Genomic DNA, 24,278 nt, shown 5'->3' on the forward strand with positions numbered 1-24,278 from the left:
TCCTGACTGATGTCTTGAGATGTTGCTTCAATATATCCACATAATTTTCCATCCTCATGATGCATCTATTTTGTGAAGTGCACCAGTCCCTCCTGCAGCAAAGCACTCCCACAACACGATGCTGTCACGCTCATGCTTCACAGTTGGGATGGTGTTCTTCGGCTTGCAAGCGTCCCCCTTTTCCTCCAAACATAACGATGGTCATTATGGCCAAACAGTTTTATTTTTGTTTCATCAGACCACAGGACATTTCTCCAAAAAGTACGATTTTTGTCCCCATGTGCAGTTGCAAACCGTAGTCTGGCTTTTTTATGGCGGGTTTGGAGCAGTGGCTTCTTCCTTGCTGAGCGGCCTTTCATGTTATGTCAATATATGACTTGTTTAACTGTGGATATAGATACATTTGTACCTGTTTTACCAGCATCTTCACAAGGTCCTTTGCTGTTGTTCTGGGATTGATTTGCACTTTTCGCACCAAAGTATGTTCATCTCTAGAAGAAAGAACGCGTCGCCTTCCTGAGCAGTTTGACGGCTGCGTGGTCCCGTGGTGTTTATACTTGCGTACTATTGTTTGTACAGATGAACGTGGTACCTTCAGGCATTTGTAAATTGCTTCATCCTAGGGAACAGACTCGTGGAGGTCTACAATTTGTTTCTGAGGTCTTGGCTGATTTCTTTTGATTTTCCCATGATGTCAAGCAAAGAGGCACTGAGCTTGAAGGTAGGCCTTGAAATACATCCACAGGGACACCTCCAATTGTCTCAAATGATGTCAATTAGCCTAGCAGAATCTTCTAAAGCCATGACATCATTTTCTGGAATTTTCTTAGCTGTTTAAAGGCACAGTCAACTTAGTGTATTTAAACTTCTGACCCGCTGGAATTGTGATACAGTGAATTGTAAGTAAAATATCTGTAAACAACGGTTGTAAAAATCACTTGCCATGCACAAAGTAGATGTCCTAACCGACTTGCAAAAACTATAGTTTGTTCACAAGAAATTTGTGGAGTGGTTGAAAAGGGAGTTTCAATGATTCCAACCTAAGTGTATGTAGGCTTCCGACTTCAACTGTACATAAAGCTTATTTCTCAAATATTCTGTGCTCAAATTTGTTTACATCCCTCTTAGTGAACATTTCTCCTTTGCCAACATAATCAATTTACCTGACAGGTGTGGCATATCAAGAACCTGATTAAACAGCATGATCATTGCACAGGAACACCTTGTGCTGGGGACAATAAAAGGCCACTCTAAAATGTGCAATTGTGTCACATAGCACAATTCCACAGATGTCTCCAGTTTTGAGGGAGTGTGTATTTAGCATGCTGACTGCAGGAATGTCCATCAAATTAAATGTTAATTTCTCTATCATAAGCCACTTCCAACATCGTCTAAGTGAATTTGGCAGTATGTCCAACCGACCTCACAACCGCAGACCACGTGTAACCATGCCAGCCCAGGACCACCACATCCGGCTTCTTCACCTGCGGGATCGTCTGAGACCAGCCACCCAGACAGCTGATCAAACTAAGGAGAATTTATGTCTGTTTTTGGAATATATGCCTTTTAGATGTCTTTTCAGCATCATTTTTTGCTTACTAGGACTTTTCTAGTGTTCCTGGGCGTGTAGGAGGAGGTTGGTCTCGCCTAGGGAAGCAGAGTGGACAGGACCGGGCCTGTTTCTAGTCTACATTAGTGTGATAAATGTTGTCTCCTGTGAACTGGAACTAGCTAGCTAAGTGCTAACCTTAATGGTTTGCATATGTCAGACGTTGACACTACTAGCCTTTTTTGCCTCAGAAGCTGCTACTTCATGGCACTAGTATTCCACAAAATGTGCATTCTATCTGACACAAACTGTTTACATTTTCATTAATAGATAGCATCAACACCAGCACCACTTTCCGACCACATACCAACCCTGTATTACTACGCACTTGTCACTAGTAGTATAAGTGTGCGGTACTACACCCCCTTTTCACTCTTAAGGATATCAATAAACATTCATGAAAAATATTATTTTGGCTAAATAAAATCATGACAAACTGTCATAATTTCAAGTAAAATACTAACTTAAATGTTTCTATTCAGCGCGAAACAGATATTTGATTTAACTCTGTTCTTCTGTTGCAGGTACGTTTCAACTGCTTACTTTTTCTCCCTACGTTCACTTCAGAACACTTGTAATAATGAGCATTCTTTTCACATTCAGTTCCGTTTTTTTCAATGTCTCTTCTCTCTTTTTTTCAGTCTTTTCATGAGAGTATATACATTTATATTTAGCTCTCTTTTCAAAGTGATTTTTCATGAGAGAATGGAAGGAATAAGGCTATAGAGTCAGAGGTTACTGGCACTTAACCCTTTGGTGGAGTTGGACCTTTACCACCAGCTCAACTTAACTGGACCTCGAAGCCAGTGCCACTGGGTTTTTTCATTGTTCCCCTCTAATCAGGCACTGATTTAGACCTGGGACGCCAGGTGGTTGTAATTAATTATCAGGTTGAACAGAAAAACAGCAGGCTCCAGAACTCATAGGGGATACCTAGTCAGTTGTACAACTGAATGCCTTCAACAGAAAATGTGTCTTCCACATTTAACCCAACCCCTCTGAATCAGAGAGGTGTGGGGGGCTGCCATAATCGACATCCACAGCGCCCAGGGAACAGTGGGTTAACTGCTTTGCTCAAGGGCAGAACGACAGATTTTTACCTTGTTGGCTTGAGGATTTGATCCAGCAACTTTTCGGTTACTGGCCCAACGCTCTAACCACTAGAATACACCTGATTTATACCTTACCAGTGGTTTGATTTCTTTTCCATTTCTGGTGTGTGTGGTGCTTGTAGTGGATGAGAGCTCTGTGTTCTCTGGAAATGTAAGTCAGTGTACACGTTGTGTTGCTTGGTGTGCTTCTCAGGTGTCTCATGTTGCGTCTACTGCTGACCTAATATCGATTCGATGGTGTAAGACCATGGCTCACTTGTCTGGGCAATGACTACAGCTGGATGCCATCCTTGTAGATACTCCATGTGCACTGTAGCACCTGGTTGCAGCTCTGGGAGTGGTTTTGCACCTTTGTTATAGTAGTGGTTTAACCCACATACAAATGACAACATACAGATGCACACAAACATCCACAACATCACCCCTGTCCAGACTCACCTGCTAACACTTCATCTCCAGCGCCCGCATCCCTTTCCCTCACATGGTCTCAAACGGCACCATTTTATTTCTCTATGTCGCCCACACACTTTCAACATTCGGACAATAAAGCACTTGGCCTTTCCATTGTGTTAATGATGGAGGATTGGTTGATTTACAGGTTTTAAGTATAATTATTTTCAAAATGATTGACTAGAAAAGTAGCAGTCTTGGTTCCAATTGTTTATATTTTTCTTCTTAGAGACTTTGTTGCTACTCTTGTACAGTATATGCTGTAGCGTTGTGTGGATACCTTGTGGTGTGGTATTGCATGTTGGTGGACTCTGCTGGAACTTAGAAGAGTGCTCCTGAGTACTCTGCCTATGAGGATCTGTGCTGGGGAGTGTCAGTCCATTCGATTGTGCTTAGCCAGGGCTTGAATGAGTCAGTTTAATACCCCAGGCTGATGTAAAGCTTCTAATTGTATTGCTTGGTATGCCATTCGTGCTTTGTATGCCATTTCTAGGGTGTACTCCTTTCATTCTGCTGATTGGCTGTATGTGCTGTTTTGTCTTTAATGTTCATCACTTTGGGATACTTGGTCATGTAATCAACAGGTAAGACTAACCCCTGATCTTGAAGATGTCTACAGCCACTTTCAGCCAAGGGAACTCTGGAATGTCATGTGAGAGTGGCGGCTCTTTCTGATTCTTGGGGCTGATACTGTTGGCATGTGGTGCACATTTCAACCATTTGTGCGCTGCATTCCTCGATGAGCACCGTTAAGCTTCTGTAGCATGACTGTTCTCCTTGTTTTGGGAATGATGATTCAGCAGAACTCTGTTTTGTTCTGCTGCTGTGTCTCTGATTGACCAGTACTGATACAGTCTTGGGTTGAGCTGATTTCTCTGTTGTGGCCAACCTTTCCCGTGAACCTTGTAGCAGTTGTAATGTCATCTTTCTGTATTGCCTCGTTGAGCTGTTTCAGCATGTCTTCATCAAGGGCGTCTGTTGCCTCCAGAGTGTAGATGATTTTCTCGTCTGTGACTTCATCAGTCTCTGTGTTGACTCTCCACGACCGCTCGTGGCAGCGTATCGGCGAGCAGCATGTTTTTCCTAGGTGTGTAGGATACGTTCAGGTCCTACCTCTGCAGCTGGAGGAGCTTCCTCTGGAGTCTGGATGGTGCTATACCCAGTGGCTTCTTGAGTATGGACTATAGCGCCTTGTGATTGGACTGTACGTTCACTTTCATCCTGTACACATACTGGTGGAACCTTTTGGCAGAAAACATAATGGTTAATAGCTCCTATTCTACTTGGGCATTGACGCGTAGGCGATCGGCCGTCCCTCTTGTAGTAGACAGTAGACACGCCCCTACTCAGTCTTTGGATACGTTGGCCTGTATGACGAGTTGTTTCTGTGGATCAAAGAATTTCAGTGTTTCAGCAGGGATCAGAGCTGTTTTGAGCTTCTTCAGCACTTCCTGGAGCTCGTGCGGCCATTGCCAGGCCATGTCTTTGCGTAGCAGCTGTCGTAGTGATGCTGTGAGTGATGCTTCATCAGGGATGTACTGTCAAATACTTTGTCATGCCCAGCAGTCATTGTAGTGCTGCTTTGTTAGCAGCTGGCTGCATTTCAGCTATTGCTTGTACCTTCCCTTCATCTGCTTTCACGCCATCTAGTGTAATTACATGGCCCATGAACTTGACAGTGCTCACCTTGTACTTTATCTTCTCCTTGTTGAATGTCACGTTGACCTGCTCAACTCTTTCCATCACATTTTGTATCTTGTTATGTTCTTGCTCTGTGGCTACAGCGATGATCATGTCATTTGCAATGGTGTGAACAGCTTCGATGTCTCTGAATGTGTCATAGTTGTGTTGCTGGAACACTTCATTGGATGATTTGATCCTGCAGGGTAGGCATTTGACCCTGTATGGTCCCCATGGAGTGTTACATGTACACAGCAATGAGGACTCTTTGATTAGCTTCACTTGCCAGTAGCCGTCCTTTTCAACCAAGATGATGAATATATTTCCAATCAGATTACTCAGCATGTCATCTGTAGTTGGGATGGAGTAGTGTTTCCAGAGAACAGCTTTGTTCAGGTCGTGGGGATCCAGGCAAACCCGTAGTTTCCCAATCTTCTCTGTGACTGCATACCCTGCAGTGGGCTCTGTCACATGGTCTATCCTATGACATCAGCCTCCAGTAGCTGATTCAGTGATCTTTTTAGTCTGTCCATGACTGCCTATGGAATCTTTCTGCAGCCATGTATGACAGGTGGGACGTCTGGGTTTACATGGATGTGATGTTCTCCAGGATTAGTTTGTCAGTTCAGTCATTTGTGTTGATGAGCCCTACCCAGCTAGCTAGTTCATGCCTGTGGCTAGAAACTTCAGTGAGAATTTGAAACTTGTCTGCTGAAGTCGGGACTTATCGGACTACAAAATCAACAGATGTGCTTTAGCTGCCTGTCACCCTGGCCTGATATTAGCTACAGTATCTAGTTACTTCCCTCTTAAGTTACTGCAGGACAGCAGTGCTCAGCAGGTGGGAATCAGGAGCGAAGGACACACTGTGCCCCGTGTTGTTGTGTTGCCGGCTTGCAGGGCAAACGCTTCCCTTTGAGCAGCAGTACTGTGACATCCAGATTCTAGATCGTGATCCAATACTGCAAGTTATTTCTCCCTCGCCCATCGAAATAAAAACTTTCTTTTACAAGTTTTAACTCGCACCATGCTATTGTTGCTGGCTAGCTAAGAAGTGTTCGTCAGGACAATTTACTGAACCAAATCCATTCGACATACGTCATCAATTTGGGCACCAGGCATGTCCATATAGCCTCTCCCCTTTAGCTTGGCAGCTGTTTTTATGTTAACTCTGTTGTTTGTGCTCGATGAAATTCTGAAAACCGGACCATGTTGTGGATTCGTATGACTGGAGGACTCATTGACTAGGTAGGTATATAGATGACTAGTGAAGCTTGACTTTAAATACAAAATAATATCAATCTAACAACTTTTATCCAAAGTGATTTAGTCACTTTGCAAGTTCAAATCCCCGAGCTGACAAGGTACAAATCTGTCGTTCTGCCCCTGAACTGGCAGTTAACCCACTGTTCCTAGGCCGCCATTGAAAATAAGACTTTGTTCTTAACTGACTTGCCTAGTTAAATAAAGGTAAAAAAATAAATTAAATAAAAAATAAAAATGCTTGCATATATTTTACTTATGGGTGGTACCAGGAATCAAACCCACTACACTGGCATTGCAAGGCTCTACCAACAGCTACAGAGGACCAAATTAAGTTACTTAGTTGATCTCAGATTACATGTTCATTCATCGATAGCTTCAAAACCAGAACCACTTTCCAACTGTATGACAACCCTGTATTACTACGCGCTTGTCACTGATAGTATAAGTGTGCGGTACTATATACTACAACAACCAGCATAAGCTAAAATATTTTGATTAATCATGAAAATAAATTCACGTTCATAGAGCTCTGGTTGCTATTACGTGAAAATTTCACAATCAGCCATGTGTTAGCTATAACCTGTGCATGCATGTGAGACAATATGAATGCAAAGCTTACGCCTATTCAACATGAATAATTGTTTTGTACAGTATGTCATGCATGGTCATTTCATGTGTATGTGAAAACAAAACTCATAATCAAAGTAGACGGAAGGTTTTGTAGGGCCAACATTTATGATATAGCCATTAGCCACTGATTGTAATAGATTATGACTAGACTAGATAATGACTTTACAAACATTTGTAAATAAAAATGTATTGCATTCAACATATCTTTATAACAGTTATTTGGATGTCAGACTTGCATCCAGAGCCTTTTCTGTGAATTTGAGAATGGTAACATTTCTCTAATCTACACTTTTTGTAAACTCAATTTTCTATGGCTGGTCACTCACTTTTTGTACCATTAAAATAGTTGATCCTCGGTTTTTAAATGTGGACCCTTTATCACTCTTTCCTTAATTGTAGATTCTCCAATGTATTTTTTTTAATGGATTATTGGAGTTATTGATGTAATTGTCAATCCATGTTATGTTGTCAACATTGCTATTTAACTCAATGCATTCTGAAAATGGCTAAAACACCTTATAAACACTCCAAACCAACTTATTGTGTCTGAACCCAAGGTGTCAGACGTTGACACTAAGAGCCTTCATTGCCCCAGAAATGGCAACTTCATCGTGGAATACTAGTGCCATGAAATGTGCATTCTATCTGACACAAATTGGATCATGACAATGAACGTGAGCTAATATACTTTGACTAGTCATTTAAAATATTTTGCATTCAAAGAGATCTGGTTGACATTACGTGAAGACAACACAATCAGCCATGTTATAACTTGTGAATAGCTTAGTTCCGCCTATTCAACATAGGCTAGGCTATTTCATGCGGATGTGAAAATAAAAATAGACTACTGACTGTTTTTAAAAAACATTTTAATTCAATTAATTTCAATGCAAATGTGGACAGCACACCTTTTAGACACCTACTCAGAAACAGAAATGCATAAAAGGATGACAGCCAGGTCTTCAAACCCGGGGACTTTGGGAAATGTGGAGAAACGTTTTTTTTGTAAGGCAGACTGACAGTTTTATTTTGACATTCCTCTTGTTTCCCACCTCAGCTGGCTACAACAACCTGGAGGTGGCAGAGTATCTCCAGAAGCAAAGGGCTGACATTAACGCACAGGACAAAGGATGCCTCATCCGTTTGCACAATGCTGCCTAATACAGGGTCCGTCAACTCAAAGATTACATCAGGCTTTTGAAGACGTTTTACATGCTGTACGGTTTGTAATATGGTTTTATAACATAGACGATGCATACAGAATTGACACTGATCTGTTTGTCTGACCTGTCTTTATGATTGTCTCCACCCCCCTCCAGGTGTCGCCCATCTTCCCTATTATCCCCTGTGTATTTATACACGTGTTCTCTGTTAATCTGTGGCCAGTTTGTCAAGTCAACCAGCAGTTTTGCCTCAGCTCCTGCTTTTCCCAGTTTCTCCTTTTCTTTGACCCATGCCTGTCCTGACTCGGAGCCCGCCTGCCTGACTACTCTGCCAGACCCTGCCTGCCGACCTGCACCATTGCCCCACCTCTGGATTATTGACCTCTGCTTACCCTGAGCCTGCCTGCCGTCCGGTACCCACCTCTAGTTTACTGAGCCCTGCCTGTCTATTGCCTGCCCCTGTTGGATTATTAAACCATTGTTAATTCGACATTGTCTGCATCTGCGTCTTACCTTCATACCTGATACAGAATACCTAGTGTGACCTTGTGGCCTAGGATATTTAACAGCTTAGGTGTCATCAGGCTTTAGAAGACATTGTGTGATTGTTGTGTTTACAAAACTGTACAGCACATACAATGGAAAAACACCCACAATGTGACCTTGTGGAAAGCCTAGCTATGTAACTGCTTGGATATCATCAATTTTTGGGCAAGTCATTAGGTTAAATCATATCCTCTCCCCCTCCTTTCCTCGTTGTCACTTGAGGGAAAAATTGTATTCACCTTATTTGTTGGATATGTAACTATTTACTTATGTTGTGTTTTATGGTCTTCCCTCCACTCTAGCACCCTGCAGCTAGTCTGAGTGTTGAGGACTCTACTAGAGATGGCTTGAAGATGACAATTGATCTTGGTGATTAAAAACTGGCATTCTATAGACAAGATGTGGTGTGTGTGACTTGAGATAGAGCCTGGAAGAGTTGAGAACAATGCCTCATCTTCCTGGCATCTGAGAAACTAAGTAAAATACCATCCTGTGTAGATAATCAAGGTGGCTTAAATGACTAAGCAATCTTGGTATCAGCTATATAAAAACTGTGCATCGTCTGTAAAGGCTAGACTCTGTCAAGACTGGTGGGCTAAACGGTCTCATCATTGCAATAATGAATCGATATTAAATAAAGATGAAGAAATGACCAAGTCTCTCCTGTCCTCTCTTCTACAGCACGTGGACATTGCGGCCCTCCTGATCAAGTTCAACAAGTGTGTGTGTGTGTGTGTGTACCCCACATACAACTGGGCCTTCACCCCTCTCCACGAGGTGACTCAGAAGGGCTGTAATCTGCTGTGTGCTCTACTGCTGGCCCACAGAACTGACCCTGTCATGAAGAAGCAGGAGAGACAGACCACCTGACCTGGCCACGATACCCATCCTTTCTCTGCTAGTGCTAACAGTAGATAATTGTTACGTACACCTCTCCCTAGAGGGTCCGCAACACCATGCTACAACTCAACTCCCCGTGGAGTGAAAGGGGTATGGGACTGTAGGTTTGAGCAGGAATGACAAAGGCAGAGAATGGTACCGTTTTACAGGGAATTTATTCAGTCACATGGTCATTTTTGGGAAAAGGGGCTGGATGGAACCAAAGCGAAGAAAGTAAATATCAAATCCCCCTCTCCTACCTTACCTGCCTACCCACTAGTTAACTTAGCACCACCTGGTGCGTTAACCAAAATACAAGGGGTGGTCCGCCCAGGTCTTACCTAGTGTGCAAAGACAGTGAATACGACAGGTTATGTATGCCCGCAGGCCTCTGCCTAAGCACTCCCTAGGTGCCTTCCCCTTCCCCCCTGGGAACAAATGAAACAGAATAATACTACTTCACAACAAAAACGGAGAAAAAACTCAAGACATTAAAGAAACGCTCTCTCTCTGAGCAACAAACTAACACATAACAATCAGCTCTCTCAGCAACAACTAACATAGTACATACCAAATCTCTTTCTTAGAAACAAACATATGTTATAACCCTCAGCTCTCTTCAGAGCAACAGAACACTGGCTTATGTAGCTGGAGAAGGAGTCTAATGGGATACACCTGTATCCTGACGAGGGGGCAGGGTCAGCTCTCCAATCATCATTGGGGCCGACCAATCAGCTGCTTGTGGGAATTTCAGGAAGCCATCCTGCAACACACACATACAAAACCACAACACAGAAACTGGGGAACGTAACAAAGATGTTAAATGACAAGTGTTACTATCAGTATTATATGTTGATTTTCAACATAAACAAGAGCTGTCATTAGTTTTTTGTTCAAAATGGTAGACATAGTGAATGTATGCATGTGTTATATTTTTCTAGTTACACAACTGTCTGACAAGGACGTAGTCTGTTCATAATAATTCCCATCAAATATATTTTGACACACATGGCTGGGGAAACCCCTTATCACCCAGTAACTCTCCCTCCGACCACATCCTCCTCCTTCCTCAGGCTGATGATATCCGTACCCTGTTGATGTACACAATGCCCTCAGACGCAGAGAAGAGAGATCACCAGTTCATCAAACTGTCCATTCTCGGGACAACATACATTGCTCGATCAGTACATACATTGCTCGATTGGGTACTTGATTGGCCCATTTGCCACCTAGCCAAACAGACTGATATTTTAATGCAGAAATCCATGACCTATTGTATTTGACCATTTTGTGTGTATTTCTTAGAAGCCTCCAAGCGCGCTGTTCTGAGGTTCAAGCAGTTTAATTGTTTTTAATATCTGCTTATAATCAGTTATCAGTTAATACACATGAAAAGATTAGCTGTGGAATTTTCCACTCCATTAGGATATTATTGTCTTGTAACTCATGTAAAGTGGAGTGCCTCCTCCACCAGTCCTTTAGGGTTGCAATGTTAAATGTATAACTCTATTCTCTTATAAGCTGAGGTGAACCAACGGACAGTAGAGCAGCAGCAGTCAGTATGTAACCTGACACAACTGGAGGTCATGATGGTATTTGTTTAGAACAAGAAAGAAAACAAGTAGTTGGCCACTACGATGCAGAAAACTATATATTTACAGTGGCTCCAGTTCCAAACACAGTAGTTAAGTGCCACTGGAGGTCTTTATGGTGTTGAAGAACTCTTGGAAGTGATCCAGGCTGAGCTTGTGGGTGAGCTTGTTGTTCCGTAGGTGGAGGAGCTGGGCTGTACCAGGCTGTGGTTTGAGCTTGACGAGGCCCTCCCAGCGAGGACACGTAGTCTTATGCCTCAAACAGGAAGGAGTAGAGTACACAGTATTCATCATGGAAATGACTTGGGTGCCATATATACGGAACTGGGTGGAGTCTTATGCAACTGTGTTGACTCCACAGAGCTAATGTTGCAATACAGAAGAAAACAAGGGAGGAGAACTATTAATTGCCTTATCGCTTTACAACTTAGGCCCATAGCCTATAGTTAATTATATTGGTTTTGAGTACCACCTTGGCTCATATATTCAGCAGGGCCCTTTCTGAAATGAGATGGGATAAAACTATTGGTTGTTTTAGCGGTGTAATGGCTCAAACTGTATTATCCCCAGATGTTCATTTTGTTACATGTAGGGCTAACATAATACAGAATAATTGAGTTGTTTATTGCACCGCTCTCTGCTTGACACACTGCAAAGTGGGTCAACTATTGTATTCATCTCCTTTGATTTGATATATGAAAATGTCTCCATTTTTTTATTTGTTTAGTTTTGTCAGGTGTACCTCAGTTGGTTGAACATGTTGCTAGCAATGCCAGAGTTGTGGGTTTGAGTCCGGCCTGGACAGTATACCAGATTTAGCTGGGCTTCTCCTCAATTACTCTGCAGCGCCGGTCGAGGGCTTCCAGGTGGAGCAAGATGAACAAAACACGGCTATTGTGAACAATGTGCTGGCCATATTTGTTCGAGCTTTGGGTGGGCACTGGATTAGGCATCCTCACATAAAACAAAACACGATAGCCCTGACCTATTCCTGCGTGACAGAGTTCATCACACCCCGTTGGGAAAGTGTTTTTTAGATGCCATACACTATTGTCTTTAACAGTTGTTATAGAGCCAGCACATAATAGGCCAGGGCTTTATGTAAGGAATGAATATGATTGAACCCATTCTTACTCTGATGCAGCACTTATTGAATGTTTTGAATAGCAGGACAGAAATCAAGTACCTCATGCTGTACTCATGTTGAAAAGACAGGTCAAAGAGATCTCCTGGCAGGGGTTAGAAAGGATGGTCCCCCTACAGGTACAGCAAACGCTATGTTGGTTTGACTTCCCTGCAGTGAACAATGCTCCCCCCCCAGTCCAGGTAATGCCAATGGCTTGTATGTGACAGTTGTTTCAGTGGCTCTGACAATACATTATATTGAGCATCTTATAGAATCCTTGAGTTGGTATATTATACTACTTTTATGAATATTTTTTATCAAATGCTGTCTATCCCTTAGAATCTACTAACATGTTATACAAGGCAACTTTACTGATTAATTGATTGATTAATTGGGACAAGGCTCGAATTTAAAAAGACATGTCAACTTGTATCTGCTTTAGATTGGCACATGTTAACTTTGGAGGAAGGTGGTTAGATGGATTCAGATGCTAAACTTCTCCAATACCGTATTCAAATAAGTCAAATAAATCTGATTTGTGTTTAAATTCATTAATTTATTTGTTTTGGGTTATAGAATATATAAATCATGAATTACCTTGATCCATGCCAGCATGCAATAACTTTACATTTTGAAACGAGAGTCATGCAATTGCATAGGACAGACTACATCATACATCTGCAACATAACTGCACACACATGCAAGTAATTACCTTCCCTGGTGTAAATCAATACTGAGAAGTTGTTTCACTCCTGCATGAATTAGGCTTGCGCCTCATGCACTAGGAGTAGCCTGTGACCGTATTTCCCATAATTATTTCGGCACCTAGTAAATTTCAGGTCTGTAGAGCGCTAACTTGAACATTGTGAAAATCTACAATAGCAGCCAGTGTGTGGTGATCAATGACATTCCATGACTTTTGAAAAACAAATAGCATGCAGGGCTTGACATTAACCTGTTAATCTACTTGTAGTTCAGACAAGGAGGTGACTGAATGTTGTGTTTGATGCAAGAAACCACTTTACAAAATAAAATGTATTATTATTCCCATACCATTATTACAGAGAATCAGACAAATTATGCTACCATCTGCCTATTGGCGATTTAGTTTATTCAAGCCTGTCTCAAAATACAACACTGCTCCTTGAAGACAAAAAGCTATTTACCAGACTCGCTTTTCAAAGATATCTAGATATGTAAACGTTTTGAATTATTGTAGGAAGCAATCACTCCCGATTACTGACAACAAATTGTCTGTAACTGGGCTAATAACTCACTAACTAGCAAAGAACATGAACAGGATATGAGCTTTGATCTCAAAACAAGCCATCTTGGTTATTCTGCACCGGTCTATGTAGAGTATGGCTGCGTTATGCTTGTCAATGTAATAGAATCCTACTCCGATGCGTTGTGCCTACAATAAAATATCTTGCATAGTTAGTTTTACATACTAAGTCTTGCATAGTTCGTTTTGCTTCGGTATGTTGCATTGAAATGTGCTAATATTGCGTTGATTCGATCACACAGTAAAGGGAAAAGTTGATAGTGTTAACGGGGAAAACTAAAACGTTGAGTGAAGTTCAATCTCGTGCTTCTCTTCGCAGGCTCATATTTATTCTACATTACAGTCTCGGGGAGCTGCGCGCAATTTAGAGGAAACATTGCCTATGACCATATATATATATAGTTTAGTAAATAAGCTCCCCAAAAATGCCATATTGTTCGATTTGGTTTTGAAGCGTGAAAATTGGCATCCTTGTATATATTTTTTTTACCTTGAACAAAACCTGATAGTGCCAGTTCAACAATTTCCAGGTTGGCCTGTAGCTCTCCCTATAGGTCAATAGTGAAAATACATTTGCCTGCTCTTACAGATCTACATGGTCCCAAATGTATGTGGATACATGCTCGTCGAATATCTCTATTTAGGCCTGGCTCGCAGTCAGTGTTCCAATTCATCCAAAAGGTGTTCGATGTGGTTGAGGTCAGGGCTCTGTACAGGCCAGTCAAGTTCTTCCACACCGATCTTGACAAACCATTTCTAATGGACCACACTTTGTGCACGGGGGCATTGTCATGCTGAAACAGGAAAGGGCATTCCCCAAATTGTTGCTACAAAGTTGGAAGCACAGAATCGTCTAGAATGTCATTGTATGCTGTAGTGTTACGATTTCCCTTCACTGGAACTAAGGAGCCTAGCCCGAACCATAAAAAACAGCCCCAGACCATTATTCTTCCTCCACCAAACTTTACAGTTGGCACTATGCATTCAGGCAGGTAGCATTCTCCTGGTATCTACCAAACCCAGATTCGCCCGTCGGACTGCCAAATGGTGAAACGTGATTCATCACTCCAGTGAACGCGTTTCCACTGCTCCAGAGTCCAATTGTAGCGAGCTTTACACCACTTCAGCCGATACTTGGCATTGCACATGGTGATCTTAGGCTTGTTTCCATCGGCGGCTCGCCCATGGAAACCCATTTCATGAACGTCCCAACGAACAGTTATTGTGCTGTCATTGCTTATAGAAGCAGTTTGGAACTCGGTAGTGAGTGTTGCAACCGAGGACAGACAATTTTTACGAGCTTCGCGCTTCAGCACTCAGTGGTCCTGTTCTGTGAGCTTCTGAGCCAATGTTTGTCTATTGAGATTGCACGGATGTGTGATCGATTGTATACACCTGTCAGCAGCAGGTGTGTCTGACATAGCCAAATCCACTAATTCGAAGGGTTGTCCACATACTTTTGGCCATGTAGTGTAGATTAGAATGTTTGTTGTGGTTTGAGGAGCAACCAAAACCACATGGTCTTTGCGTTTACCTTGATGATCGCAACAATGATGAAAAGCCAGTATTAAATCCAAAATAACCTTTAACACTCCAAGAAAGGTATATACATCATCCCCGAAGTCTACTGGTTACAATGATATATAATATATTATATACTGTGTCACTTTGAGGAAATTTGACATGAAATATGTAATGTACACATCACTATAGGTAAAATCCCTTTAGGAATGCATTACAGTATATCCAGCAGGAAGATACAGTACCAGTCAAAAGTCTGGACACACCTGGTGCCATATCGCAGCAGACCGGGAGAAGCGGCACACAATTGGCCCAGTGTCGTTCGGGTTAGGGGAGGGTTTGGCCGGCCTGATTGTCCTTGTCCCATCGCGCTCTAGTGACTCCTGTGGCGGGCTGTGCGCAATGCACCCTGACACGGTCGCCAGGTGTATGGTGTTTCCTCCGACACATTGGTGCTGCTGGCTTCCGGGTTAAGAGAGCATTGTATCAAGAAGCAGTGTGGCTTGCCGGGGTAATGCTTCAGAGGATGTATGGCTCTCGACCTTCGCCACTCCCACGTCCGTAAGACTGTAACTACCAATTGGATATCACAGAAAAAAATGGGGGAGGGGACACATCTACTCATTCAAGGGATTTTCTTTATTTTTACTATTTTCTACATTCTACAAGACACCAAAACTATGAAATAACACATGGAATCATGTAGTAACCAGAAAAGTGTTAAACAAATCAAAATATGTTCTATTTGAGATTCTTCAAAGTACATACCATTTGCCTTGATGACAGCTTTGCACACTCTTGGCATTCTCTTAACCTGCTTCATGACGAATGCTTTTCCAACAGTCTTGAAAGAGTTCCCACATATGCTGAGCACTTGTTGGCTGCTTTTTCTTCACTCTACAGTCCAACTCATCCCAAACCATCTCAAATGGGTTGAGGTCGAGTGATTGTGCAGGCCAGGTCATCTGATGCAGCACTCCATCACTCTCCTTCTTGGTCAAATAGCCCTTACCCAGCTTGGAGGTGTGTTTTGGGTCATTGTCCTGTTGAAAAATAAATGATAGTCACACTAAGCACAAACCAGATGGGATGGCGTATCGCTGCAGAATCCTGTGGTAGCCATGCTGGTTAAGTGTGCCTTGAATTCTAAATAAATCACTGACAGTGTCACCAGCAAAGCACCTCCACACCATCACACCTCCTCCTCCATGCTTCACGGTGGGAACCACACATCCATTCACTTACTCTGCATTTCACAAAGACATGTTAGAACAAAAATCTCAAATTTGGCCTAATCAGACCAAAGGACAGATTTCTACCGGTCTAATGTCCATTGCTCGTGTTTCTTGGTCCAAGCAAGTCTCTTCTTCTTATTGGTGTCCTTTAGTAGTGATTTCTTTGCAGCAATTCAACCACAAAGGCCTGATTCACGCAGTCCCCTCTGAACAGTTGATGTTGAGATGTTTCTGACCTCTGTGAAGTATTTTGGGGGGCTGTAATCTCTGCTGCAGTTAACTCTAATGAACTTATCCTCTGCAGCAGAGGTAACGCTGGTTCTTCCTTTCCTGTGGCGGTCCTCATGAGAGCCAGTTTCATCATAGAGCTTGATGCTTTTTGAGACTGCACTTGAAGAAACATTTAAAATTCTTGAAATGTTCCGCATTGACTGACCTTCATGTCTTAAAGAAATGATGGACTGTTGTTTCTCTTTGCTTATTTCAGCTGTTCTTGCCATAATATGGACTTGGTCTTTTACCAAATAGTGCTATCTTCTGTATAACTCCTACCTTGACACAACACAACTGATTAGGTAAAGTGCATTAAGAAGGAAGGAAAGCTGTCATTAAGGAAAAGGGTGGCTACTTTGATTTGTTTAACACTTTTTTTGTTACTACATGTTTCCATTTGTGTTATTTCATAGTTTTGATGTCTTCACTATTATTCTACAATGTATACAAGAGTACAAATAAAGAAAAACCCTTGAATGAGTAGATGTGTCCAAACTTTTGACTGGTACTGTAAGTAACCCATTTGAACAAAATTCCTTTATGATGACACAACATGTCTAAGTATAGTAACAATGCAGATGTAATCTATTACACTGTAGGGCAGCTTTTTTCCAATATGGCCAGCAACCAGTTCCATGGCACCAAATAGGACAGGATTCACATGGCTGAATTTCCATAAATAATTGCTATATAATGCCCAATGACTGCTTAAAATGTTTGAGTTGGTGTGGAGAGATATGGCATATATAATTTATGTGTCCTTAAAAAAAATCTTGAAAGTGGTGAGAAAGTGCTCCAAATTCTAACCGGATTACATTTTTTTGTCAATGATTTCACTCTCGTTTAAGTTTTGTTGTACATTCAAACCCTTAAACATTTTCTTTAGTATTATCTGAAGTCTACTGGTTACAATGATAGATAATATTATATACTCTGTAACTTTTAAGGAATGGGACAGCAAACCTGCCCATTATATGTCACTCTAGGTAAAATCCCATAGGAATGCATTATAATCCAGCAGAGAGATAAGTAACCCAGGGCCACAAACCAAGCCCCAGCAGCAGCCACTCAGCAGATAAAAGTCACCTCTCACTAAATCCAATAGCTTACTATCGCCATCTACCGGACGTAGTTAATCCCTACCACATGCATGTAAACTCCTTTTCTGTCCTAGATCCCTTTCATCCTTTTCTTTCCTCCTATCCAAGCGCCCTTTCGTTCCTCCTTTTCTAGCTTCCTTTCTTACTTCATTTAATCTTTTCCAAGCTCCCTTTCATTGATTCCTATGATAGCACCCATTCCTTTCCTCCCCTCCCCAACAGTGCTTTCCTAGCTCCCTTTCTCCCTTTCCTTTCCAAGGTCACCTTATAATTGATTCCTGGCTCCTTTCCTCCTTTCTTAGCTTCTCTTCCTATCTTCATTCCTCATTTCCTTTCTTCCTATACATTCTAAGCTTCCCTTCCTTGATCCCTTTCCTAGCTTCCTTTCCTCCTTTCCTAGCTCCCTTTAATTTCCTCCTTTCCATTCCTCCTATCCATTCCTCATATTCTACTGTCCATTCCTCCTATCCTTTCTGGGATTTGTTTTCTTTCCTCCTTTTCTTTCCTAGCTCCCTTTTCTTCCCTCCTTTTCTAGATCCCTTTCTTATTTCCTCTCCAGCTCCATTTTCGCCTTTCCTTTCCTAATTTCCTTTCCTCTCAAATGTTAACTGTCAAGGCTAAGGAGAAGAACCAGATGCAGACAGTTTCGAAGTAAAAAAAGTTTATTACAAAAACAAAGGGGCAGGCCAACGACAGGTCAAGGGCAGGCAGTAGTCCAGGTCAGTAGTCCAGAGCAGAGTCTGAAAGGTACAGAATGGCAGGCAGGCTCAGGGAAGGCAGAATGGTCAAAACCCAGGAAAGCTAGAAAACAGGAACTAATGACAGACAGGCGCACAGGAAAAGCCACTAGTAGGTTTGAAGAAACAAAACGAAATGGCAGCAAACATACAGAGAACACAGGTATAAATACACTTGAGATAATGAGGAAGATGGGCGACACCTGGAGGGGGGTGGAGACAAGCACAAAGACAGGTGAAACAGATCAGGGTGTGACATTAACACCATTTTTGACAAATCCTTCGTTTTTCTACATACAGATTTATGCTAGGAAAGGAGGAAAGGAAGCTAGGGAAGGAAATGGATCAAGGAAGGGAAGCTACTTTTTACTTTTACTTGTAGTTTGTTTTACACCAGTAATAGTACTGCTACTTGAGTAAAATGTCATTAAAGTAACAGTACTTCTTCTTGAGTAGTATATTTCAGTACTCTTTCCATCCTTGATGAAGATGAGCAAAAAACTGCATGAAATAAATAATATATATACTGAGCTATATTGTATGCTCCAAAAAAATAGGGAAATTATATTATTTTGTGCAAATACAATTGCTCAGAGAAATAGATTTTGTTTACCAAGTGATATTTATTTCTCAAAAAGTTAGGGGTCAAAATGATTGGCACCGCTGTTCTCAATACCTTTTAATGCCTCACCTTGCGAGGATAATGGCTCTGAGCCAAATGCTTTATGAGATTGGAGAACATATTGGGAGGGATCTTAGACCGTCCCTCAATACAGAGCTTTTCCTTGATATCCTTCGTCTGCATTTATGGACTACCCTCTTCAATTCAAACTAGCCCTAAACGTTTACCGGCTAGTCCCCGCCCTGACCGCGTCAGTCAGTCAGTAGGCTATAGTCTTTGTGCATCACAAACAGGAACATTGAACTAGCTTGCAGTCAGAAATAACGGAAAGCTGAGGACCACACCAGATCCACAAGGACATGATTGCCGCTGCTGCCCTAAAAACACCCATCGACAAACCGCTATAGAATCTAGGCTGTCAGGCGGATATCACTAGGGTAAGGCACATTTTGTTATTGTATTCTTACATGATTGATGATAAATGTCCATGTTGTTTTCATAGCGCATATTTCGTTACATTGTATTCGGGTTTTACTGTAAATTAGCCTACAAATTGTTGCCATGTTTGCATAGCAATATAAATATACATTTTAACTTTGTCCTGTCTATAGCCCATGTAACCCGAGCCTCCTGCACTAGCTGACACTGCCTCTGAATAATGCTAACATTGAGTTAGGCATATGCCATGTACTGTAACTCAATTAGATTTAAACCCACACATAGGCTTTATTATTTTGTTTAAAGGCTAGAAATATGAAACGTGGTGGGAATTTCTCAAGTTTGGATAATGATATCACCTATTCCCCCATCCCCTCCCCCCTCTTCCCAAAAAGGAAAGAAGATGAAAAATAGTTCTTAAATATTATTCTCCATATGAATAACTGGTTAGCAGTATGAGTCAGATATTTTATGGAAGACAGATAATTCACACCATAGATTAGCCATACATACTGTATACCCTAATACTAAACCCTTGAGCTTGTCAGTACCCTGTGGAGAGGGAATGGTTTATGTTTAGTTTTTAGTTTTTTGGGGATGGTGTCATATTTATCTTAATCTTATCTAGAGATGCAATGTTGTTACCTTCTATTATGTGGTTTGAAGGTGAACTAAGAGAAGTCGGCTAAGGTTAACCGATAGGCTCCGCATGCAGTATGCAGTATGTAGTTGAATAATACTGGTAGTATAAGATATTTGGGATTTTCATTGTACAGGTTATTAAAAGATGTCCCAAGTCACTTACATAAGTCTGATGTTATTATCATTTAAGACCTGTTGTTACAATCACCCCTATTCTCTCAAAGTGACCCTGGAGTCTAATATTTTCTACATAGTTTTTCCATGGTCCTCCTAACTAATAAACCCATTTTGGACAGGATGTGTTATCCTTGGGACTGACTGGGGACTGGGTGTGATCTAACCAAGCATTCATGTCTGTCCCAAATGGAACCCTATTCCCTATATATTGTATCCCGAGAGCGCTCTGGTTAAAAGTAATGCACTATATAGGGTATAGGGTGCCATTTGGGACACAGTCATAGTCTGTTTTGGGCAGGCCCTATAAGTCAGTGTTGGAGATTTGCAGAGTTTCCTGTCAGGAAGAGCCAGGCAAAGGATAAAACCCAGGCGGCCCAGACATCCAGGACAGCTCACTGAGTTGACAAAGCAAACAACTTATCTAGGCTAGAGAGGAATACTTTTTAAAAAATGATCAAAGGCTATGTACAGTTTTTCCCACTATAGTTGATTGGAGTTAAACCGATACAGATTGTTTACTAATGCCTTATACCCATTGGAACTTCATATACATTTGTATTATACAATATACACTGAGGATACAAAACATTAAGAACACCTGTCCTTTCCATGACATTGACTGACCAGGTGAAAGCTATGATCCTTTATTGATGTCACTTGTTAAATCCACTTCAGTCAGTGTAGACCAGGTATTCCCAAACTGGGGTACAATGACGTCGGGGGAAACGCCAAATAAAAATGTGATTCACATTTTTTAAACACATTTTCAAACAGTGCATTTCTATTTTCCACCGGGGCTATACATTTGGGTGAGTGTTCAGCTAAATAACAGCACAAAGAAAAATTGTAATGAATACTCAGGGAGAAAAAGGTGTAGATTCACACGCAGAGTGCGGCAAATGTTAATTTCACCTTCGCAGAAGGCAGGAATCGTGGTCACAGGCAGGCAATGGTCATACACAGGTAGGCAAACAGGCAGGTGAGTCAAAGCTAGGACTGAAGGCTACAACTGCTTCTCACAAACGACCTAGGAAAAGGCTTAGTAGAGTCATAATGAACAATACCTCATAAAGGCACAGACAGAATGAACTGAACTAAATAAGGAGCTGATGAGACCAGGTGAGTAACTAACACAGGTGAAATCAATGAACAAAAATGAAAGACAGGGTTACGTTCAAGAACAAAACGAAACAGAACACAAGGTTGACTAAGAAAATAAATACAAAACCTTACACAAATACAGGTAGCCTAGTCAAATAATTAACATCCAATCACATTAACTGTTACTCTGTCGCAGGAAATGTTCACTCTTGCGCAGACATTTAGAAACTAAACATGACAATTTGAAAAACAAGCCACAGGAGTTTTATGAGTGAGAATTTTTTATTTTACCAAGCAAGTCAGTTAAGAACAAATTATTATTTTCAATGATGGCCTAGGAACAGTGGGTTAACTGCCTGTTCAGGGGCAGAACGACAGATTTTTACCTTGTCAGCTCAGGGGTTTGAACTTGTAACCTTCTGGATACTAGTCTAACGCTCTAACCACTAGGCTACCCCTTTGAGCGAGAATAAAGACGACTTCCGAGTAAGACATGTATGAAAGCAACTGATACGATTAATAAGAAGGTGCTAGAAGCGTCTTATATGGTGAGCTACCGAGTGGCTAAGACAGGCAAGCCCCATACTATTGTGGAGCACTTACACTACCGTTCAAAAGTTTGAAGTCACTTGGAAATTGATCAGAAATACAGTGTAGACATTGTTAATGTTGTAAATGACTATTGTAGCTGGAAATGTCAGATTTTTTAAAAGGAATATCTACATAGGTGTGCAGAGGCCCATTATCAGCAACCATCACTCCTGTGTTCCAATGGCACGTTGTGTTAGCTATTCCAAGTTTATCATTTTAAAAGGCCAATTGATCATTAGAAAACCCTTTTGCAATTATGTTAGCACACCTGAAAACTGTTGTTCTGATTAAAGAAGCAATAAAACTGTCCTTCTTTAGACTAGTTGAGTATCAGCATCAGCATTTGTGGGTTCGATTACAGGCTCAAAATGGCCAGAAACAAAGAGCTTTCTTCTGAAACTCGTCAGTCTATTCTTGTTCTGAGAAATTAAGGCTATTCCATGTGAGAAATTGCCAAGAAACTGAAGATCTCGTACAACGTTGTGCACTACTCCCTTCACAGAACAGCACCAACTGGCCCTAACCAGAATAGAAAGAGGAGTGGGAGGCCCCGGTGCACAAATGAGCAAGAGGACACGTACATTAGAGTGTCTAGTTTGAGGAACAGACGCCTCACAAGTCCTCAACTGGTAGCTTCATTAAATAGTACCCACAAAACACCAGTCTCAACAGTGAAGAGGCAACTCCGGTATGATGGCCTTCTAGGCAGAGTTGCAAAGAAAAAGCCATATCTCAGACTGACCAATAAAAATAAAATATTAAGATGGGCAAAAGAACACACCCTTCAAGTACACCCTTCTCATTAACCTGTGGTGAGTTATTCACAATTTTTGATGAACAAATAAGGTTTTATATGTAAGATGGCTAAATAAAGAGCAAAATTATTGATTATTATATTATTATTTGTGCCCTGGTCCTATAAGAGCTCGTTGTCACTTCCCACAAGCCGTGTTGTGAGAAAAACTCACACGGATTCGTATGTTTAATAGATGTATCGCAGAGTGTGTGTATGGCAGGCTTACAATGATGACAAAAAACAACATTTGAGAGTGCGCTGAACCTGGTGCTTGAGGGGGTACGCAGCTGGAGGTTGAATGTTTGAAAGGGTATAGGACTATAAAAGGTTTGGGAACCACTGGTGTAGATGAAGGGGAGGAGACAGGTTAAAGAAGGAGTTTTAAGCTTTGAGATAATTGAGGGATGGACTGTGTGTGTGTGGCATTCAGAGGACATGCAGTCATCTTGATACAACTGTGGGAAGCATTGGTGTCAACATGGGCCAGCATCCCTGTGGAATGCTTTCGACACCTTGTAGAGTCCATGCCCCAACAAATTGAGGCTGTTCTGATTGCAAAAGGGGGGCAACTCAATATTTGGAAGGTGTTCCTAATGTTTGGTAAACTCAGTATACATTTCCATTAATACAAGTTAAGTGTCATGTTAAAAATAATTGTATTGAACCTGAACTTTCTTGCACCCTTAATGTCGAGGTACGTACATGCATTATTTCCATATCTCATGAACTCCTCAAGGGAACAATGTGTTCAGTTGTAGGACAATAAAAGGACAATAGAGATGACACTATAGGTCTAGTTTCCACAGTAAAATCAGTATATCTGTGACTTTGAGACAGAGTTTTAGGCTTTCCGACTCTGGTTAAAGATGGTTGTTTGTTTCTAGCACGGTGCTCTATCTAAACAGTGCAGCTGTGTTATTAAAAGTCTCACATATTTAGCTGTAGCTCTCTTGAGATATGTTTTGATAGACTATACATGTCACGGTTCATGAATCCACTGCCTCCCTCTTTCTCTCTCTCTCTCTCTCTCTTTCTCTCTCTCTCTCTCCCGTGTTTGTGTGGGCGTGGTTCCCAATCTCGGCCTGATTGTCTGTGCCAGCTGGAATCACTTATCTTCCCTTTATATGCTCTGTAACCAGTGTTTCTTGTTGTCAGATCGTTGTTACTTCTCTGAGGTTGTGTCGTGTGTCTGTGCTCATCTCTCACCGCCCTTGTGTGGATTATCTGCTGTGCTTCCTCCTACCCATCCGGACACACTCCCCTGGATTTCTCAGCACGCTATCTTAGGAAGATGCGCCCTAGTCCCTGGGTCGGATTCCGTCTGAGTACAGTCTGTCTGTCCTGTTGCTGCTGTAAACTGTATTTATTAAACCATCGTTGCTTGCATCTTGCATCCGCCTCTGTATTGTCACAGAACGATCTGACCAGACCATGGATGCAGCGAGTTCAACGAGTCTGACCGAATTCATTTCCCGCATTATCACGAGAATGGATCAACAAGAGGAGAACATCTCCAGCACAGGTCGGGCAGTACAAGCCCTTGCGACGCAGGTATCCCAGCTGACCCAACAATTACAACATCTGAGGGGTCTCGATGCGCCACCTACACCGGCAGTTCAACCCGCCCCGCCAGAACCGGATTCCCAGCTAGAGCCACGGCTACCGACACCAGAGGGTTATTCAGGTGATCCTGACTATTGCAGAGC

At 41.8% G+C, this 24,278-nt stretch overlaps 1 protein-coding gene and 1 long non-coding RNA gene across 3 annotated transcripts in view; both read left to right on the plus strand.

The window, feature by feature from the left end:
• Window positions 1-5,409: 5,409 nt before the first annotated feature.
• On the plus strand, window positions 5,410-12,568 carry LOC112251173. The gene is made up of 5 exons (XR_002953628.2): window positions 5,410-6,099; window positions 7,805-7,964; window positions 8,067-8,323; window positions 8,759-8,825; window positions 9,138-12,568. It is a non-coding gene; the product is annotated as an uncharacterized LOC112251173 (long non-coding RNA).
• A 6,511-nt stretch (window positions 12,569-19,079) lies between these two features.
• LOC112251170 (volume-regulated anion channel subunit LRRC8C-like) overlaps window positions 19,080-24,278 on the plus strand; it is a 29,776-nt gene continuing 24,577 nt past the window's right edge. The window contains exon 1 of one of the 2 annotated variants that reach the window (XM_024421967.2): window positions 19,080-19,264. The gene's annotated coding sequence lies outside the window, so the exon portion shown is untranslated. The remainder of the gene's footprint in view (window positions 19,265-24,278) is intronic. The other variant, XM_024421968.2, reaches the window with a different exon arrangement.

This window comes from Oncorhynchus tshawytscha, linkage group LG05 (assembly GCF_018296145.1).
Source record: "Oncorhynchus tshawytscha isolate Ot180627B linkage group LG05, Otsh_v2.0, whole genome shotgun sequence".
Lineage (NCBI taxonomy): Eukaryota > Metazoa > Chordata > Actinopteri > Salmoniformes > Salmonidae > Oncorhynchus > Oncorhynchus tshawytscha.